The following is a 6,267-nucleotide window of genomic DNA, read 5'->3' as shown; positions in this document are numbered from 1 at the left end:
ACGAAATTTCTGTGTTAATTCGTCATTGTGAGGGATCGACGGATGCAATAAAGAAAGAATAGTGCATCCGAAAGGAGATACTCGCTTCCGAATATAAGATCCTGTCGTTTGCATAGAAACGTTACTCGATTTAGAAAGAGAAGGAATAGAACCTATCGTATTTCATAGCGTCGCAATTTCTGTGTTAATTCGTCATTGTGAGGGATCGACGGATGCAATAAAAAAGGAATATTGCTTGCGAAAGGTGATACTCGCCTCCCAATAGAAGATGCTGTCGTTGCCATAGAAACGTTCCTCGATTTAGAAAGATAAGGCATAGAACCTATAGTATTTCATAGCGACGCAATTTCTGTGTTTATTCGCCATTGTGAGGGATGGACGAATGCAATAAAGAAGGAATCGTGCATCCTAAAAGAGATACTCGCCTCCCAATAGAAGATCCTGTCGTTGCCATTGAATCGTTCTTCGATTTAGAAAGAGAAGACATAGAACCTATAGTATTTCATAGCGACGCAATTTCTGTGTTAATTCGCCATTGTGAGGGATCGGCGATTGCAATAAAGAAGGAATAGTGCATCCGCAAGGAGATACTCGCCTCCTAATATAAGATCCTGTCGCTGGCATAGAAACTTTCCTCGATTTAGAAAGAGAAAGCATAGAACCTATCGTATTTCATAGCGAGCAATTGCTATGTTAATTCGTCAATGTGAGGGATCGACGGATGAAATAAAGAATGAATAGTGCATCCGAAAAGAGATACTCGCCTCCCAATATAAGATCCTGTCGTTGGCATAGAAACGTTCCTCGATTTAGAAAGAGAAGGCATAGAACCTATAGTATTTCATAGCGACGCAATTTCTGTGTTAATTCGTCATTGTGAGGGATCGTCGGATGCAATAAAGGAGGAATAGTGCATCCGAAACGAGATACACGCCTCCCAATATAAGATCGTGTCGTTGCCACAGAAACGTTAATCGATTAAGAAAGAGAAGGCATAGAACCTATAGTATTTGATATCGACGCAATTTCTGTGTTAAATCGTCATTCTGAGGGCTCGACGGATGCAATAAAGAAGGAATAGTGCATCCGAAAGGAGATACTCGCCTCCCAATACAAGGTCCTGTCGCGCAATAGAAACGTTTCTCGATTTAGAAAGAGAAGGCATAGAACCTATAGTATTTCATAGCGAGCAATTGCTATGTTAATTCGTCAATGTGAGGGATCGACGGATGAAATAAAGAATGAATCGTGCATCCGAAAAGAGATACTCGCCTCCCAATATAAGATCCTGTCGTTGGCATAATAACGTTCCTCGATTTAGAAAGAGAAGGCATAGAACCTATAGTATTTCATAGCGACGCAATTTCTGTGTTAATTCGTCATTGTGAGGGATCGTCGGATGCAATAAAGGAGGAATAGTGCATCCGAAACGAGATACACGCCTCCCAATATAAGATCGTGTCGTTGCCACAGAAACGTTAATCGATTAAGAAAGAGAAGGCATAGAACGTATAGTATTTGATATCGACGCAATTTCTGTGTTAATTCGTCATTGTGAGGGATCGACGGATGAAATAAAGAATGAATAGTTCATCCGAAAAGAGATACTCGCCTCCCAATATAAGATCCTGTCGTTTGCATAGAAACGTTCCTCGATTTAGAAAGAGAAAGCATAGAACCTATAGTATTTCATAGCGAAGAATTTCTGTGATAATTCGTCATTGTGAGGGATCGACGAATGCAATAAGGTAGGAAAGAGATACTCGCCTCCCAATATAAGATCCTGTCGTTGGCATAGAAACGATCCTCGATTTAGGAAGACAAGGCATAGAACCAACAGTATTTCATAGCGACACAATTTCTGTGTTAATTCGTCATTGTGAGTGATCGACGGATGGAATAAAAAAGGAATAGTGCATCCGAAAGGAGATACTGGCCTCCCAATAGAAGATCCTGTCGTTGATATACAAACGTTCCTCAGTTTAGAAAGAGAATGCATAGAACCTATAGTATTTCATAGCGACGCAATTTCTCTGTTAATTCGTCATTGTGGGGGATCGACGGATGCAATAAAGAAGGAATAGTGCATCCGAAAAGAGATACTCGCCTCCCAATAGAAGATCCTGTCGTTGCCATAGAGACGTTCCTCGATTTAGAAAGAGGCATAGAACCTATAGTATTTCATAGCGACGCAATTCTGTGTTTATTCGTCATTGTGAGGGATGGACGAATGCAATAAAGAAGGAATAGTGCATCCTAAAAGAGATACTCGTCTCCCAATAGAATATCCTGTCGTTGCCATAGAAACGTCCCTCGATTTAGAAAGAGAAGGCATAGAACCTATAGTATTTCATAGCGACGCAATTTCTGTGTTTATTCGTCATTGTGAGGGATCGACGGATGCAATAATGGAGGAATAGTGCATCCGAAAAGAGATACTCGCCTCCCAATAGAAGATCCTGTCGTTGCCATAGAAACGTTCCACGATTTAGAAAGAGAAGGCAGAGAACCTATAGTACTTCATAGCGACGCAATTTCTGTGTTAATTCGTAGTTGTGAGGATCGACGGGTGCAATAAAGAAGGAATAGTGCACCCGAAAAGAGATACTCGCCTCCCAATAGAAGATCCTGTCGTTGCCATTGAAACGTTCCTCGATTTAGAAAGAGAAGGCATACAACCTATAGTACTTCATAGCGACGCAATTTCTGTGTTAATTCTTCATTGTGAGGGATCGACGGATGCAATAAAGAAGGATTAGTGCATCCGAAAAGAGATACTCGCCTCCCAATAGAAGATCCTGTCGTTGCCATAGAAACGTTCCTCGATTTAGAAAGAGAAGTCATAGAACCCATAGTATTTCATAGAGACGCAATTTCTGTGTTAATTCGTCATTGTCAGGGATCGACGGATGCAATAAAGAAGGAATAGTGCATCCGAAAGGAAATACTCGCCTCCCAATATAAGATCCTGTCGTTGGCATAGAAACTTTCCTTGATTTAGAAAGACAAAGCATAGAACCTATCGTATTTCATAGCGACGCAATTTCTGTGTTAATACGTAATTGTGAGGATCGAAGGATGCAATAAAGAAGGAATTGTGCTCCCGAAAAGAGATACTCCGTTCCCAATAGAGGATCCCGCCGTTGCCATAGAAACGTTCCTCGATTTAGAAAGAGAAGGCATAGAAACTTTAGTATTTTATAGCGACGCAATTTCTGTGCTAATTCGTCATTGTGAGGGCTCAACGGATGCAATAAAGAAGGAATAGCGTATGCGAAAAGATACCCGCCTCCCAATATAAGGTCGTGTCGTTGCCACAGAAACGTTAATCGTTTTAGGAAGAGAAGGCATAGAACCTATAGTATTTCATAGCGACGCATTTGCTGTGTTAATTCGTCATTGTGAGGGATCGACGGATGCAATAAAGAAGGAATATTGCATGCGAAAGGTGCCACTCGCCTCCCAATAGAAGATCCTTTCGTTGGCATAGAAACGTTCCTCGATTTAGAAAGAGAAGGCATAGAACCTATAGTATTTCATAGCGACGCAATTTCTGTGTTAATTCGCCATTGTCAGGGATCGGCGATTGCAATAAAGAAGGAATAGTGCATCTGAAAGGAGATACTCGCCTCCCAATATAAGATCCTCGTCGTTGGCATAGAAACGTTCCTCGATTTAGAATGAGAAGGCATAGAACCTATAGTATTTCATAGCGGCGCAATTTTTGTGTTAATTCGTCATTGTGAGGGATAGACGGATGAAATAAAGAAGGAATAGTGCATCCGAAAAGAGATACTCGCCTCCCAATAGAAGATCCTGTCGTTGCCATAGAAACGTTCCTCGATTTTGAAATAGAAGGCATAGAAACTATAGTATTTCATAGCGACGCAATTTCTGTGTTTATTCGTCATAGTAAGGGATGGACGAATGCAATAAAGAAGGAATAGTGCATCCTAAAACAGATACTCGCCTCCCAATAGAAGATCCTGTCGTTGCCATTGAAACGTTCTTCGATTTAGAAAGAGAAGGCATAGAACCTATATTATTTCATAGCGACCCAATTTCTGTGTTAATTCGTCATTGTTAGGGATCGACGGATGCAATAAAGAAGGAATAGTGCATGCGAAAGCAGATACTCGCCTCCCAATATAGGATCCTGTCGTTGCCATAGAAACGTTCCTCGATTTAGAAAGAGAAGTCATAGAACCTATAGTATTACATAGCGACGCAATTTCTGTGTTAATTCGCCAATGTGAGGGATCGCCGATTGCAATAAAGAAGGAATAGTGCATCCGAAAGGAGATACTCGCCTCCCAATATAAGATCCTGTCGTTTGCATAGAAACGTTCCTTGATTTAGAAAGAGAAGGAATAGAACCTATCGTATTTCATGGCGTCGCAATTTCTGTGTTAATTCGTCATTGTGAGGGATCGACGGATGCAATAGGGAAGGAATAGTGCATCCGAAAAGAGATACTCGTCTCCCAATATAAGATACTGTCGATGCCATAAAAACGTTCCTCGATTTAGAAAGACAAGGCATAGAACCTGTAGTATTTCATAACGACGCAATTTGTGTGTTAATTCGTCATTGTGAGGGATGGACAAATGCAATAAAGGAGGAATAGTGCATCCGAAAAGAGATACTCGCCTCCCAATAGAAGATCCTGTCGTTGCCATAGAAACGTTCCTCGAATTAGAAAGAGAAGGTAGAGAACCTACAGTACTTCATAGCGACGCAATTTCTGTGTTAATTCGTCATTGTGAGGGATCGACGGATGTAATAAAGTAGGAATAGTACATCCGAAAAGAGATACTCGCCTCCCAATATAAGATCATGTCGTTGCCATAGAAACGTTCCTCGACGTAGGAAGAGCAGGCATAGAACTTATAGTATTTCATAGCGACGCAATTGCTGTGTTAATTCGTCATTGTGAGGGATCGACGGATGCAATAAAGATGGAATAGTGCATCCGAAAGGAGATACTCGCCTCCCAATATAAGATCCTGTCGTTGCCATAGAATGGTTAATCGTTTTTGAAAGAGAAGGCATAAAACCTATAGTATCTGATAGCGACGCAATTTCTGTGTTAATTCGTCATTGTGAGGGATCGACGGATGCAATAAAGAAGGAATAGAGCATCAGAAAAGAGATACTCGCCTCCCAATAGAAGTTCCTGTCGTTGCCATAGAAACGTTCCTCGATTTTGAAAGAGAAGGCATAAAACCTAAAGTATTTCATAGCGACGAAATTTCTGTGTTAATTCGTCATTGTGAGGGATCGACGGATGCAATAAAGAAGGAATATTGCATGCGAAAGGTGATACTCGCCTCCCAATAGAAGATCCTGTCGTTGCCATAGAACCGTTCTTCGATTTAGAAAGATAAGGCATAGAACCTATAGTATTTCATAGCGACGCAATTTCTGTGTTTATTCGCCATTGTGAGGGATGGACGAATGCAATAAAGAAGGAATCGTGCATCCTAAAAGAGATACTCGCCTCCCAATAGAAGATCCTGTCGTTGCCATTGAAACGTTCTTCGATTTAGAAAGAGAAGGCATAGAACCTATAGTATTTCATAGCGACGCAATTTCCGTGTTAATTCGCCATTGTGAGGGATCGGCGGTTGCAATAAAGACGGAATAGTGCATCCGAAAGGAGATACTCGCCTCCTAATATATGATCCTGTCGTTGGCATAGAAACTTTCCTCGATTTAGAAAGAGAAAGCATAGAACCTATCGTATTTCATAGCGACGCAATTTCTGTGTTAAATCGTCATTCTGAGGGCTCGACGGATGCAATAAAGAAGGAATAGTGCATGCGAAAGGAGATACTCGCCTCCCAATTGAAGGTCCTGTCGCACAATAGAAACGTTTCTCGATATAGAAAGAGAAGGCGTAGATCCTATAGTATTTCATAGCTAGCAATTGCTATGTTAATTCGTCAATGTGAGGGATCGACGGATGAAATAAAGAATGAATAGTGCATCCGAAAAGAGATACTCGCCTCCCAATATAAGATCCTGTCGTTGCCATAGAAACGTTCCTCGATTTAGAAAGAGAAGGCATAGAACCTATAGTATTTCATAGCGACGCAATTTCTGTGTTTATTCGTCATTGTGAGGGATCGACGGATGTAATAAAGTAGGAATAGTACATCCGAAAAAGATTCTCGCCTCCCAATATAAGATCATGTCGTTGCCGTAGAAACGTACCTCGACGTAGGAAGAGAAGGCATAGAACTTATAGTATTTCATAGCGACGCA

The sequence above is a fragment of the Schistocerca cancellata genome, unplaced genomic scaffold (genome assembly GCF_023864275.1).
Source record: "Schistocerca cancellata isolate TAMUIC-IGC-003103 unplaced genomic scaffold, iqSchCanc2.1 HiC_scaffold_1100, whole genome shotgun sequence".
Lineage (NCBI taxonomy): Eukaryota > Metazoa > Arthropoda > Insecta > Orthoptera > Acrididae > Schistocerca > Schistocerca cancellata.
This window is presented reverse-complemented; position numbering follows the sequence as displayed.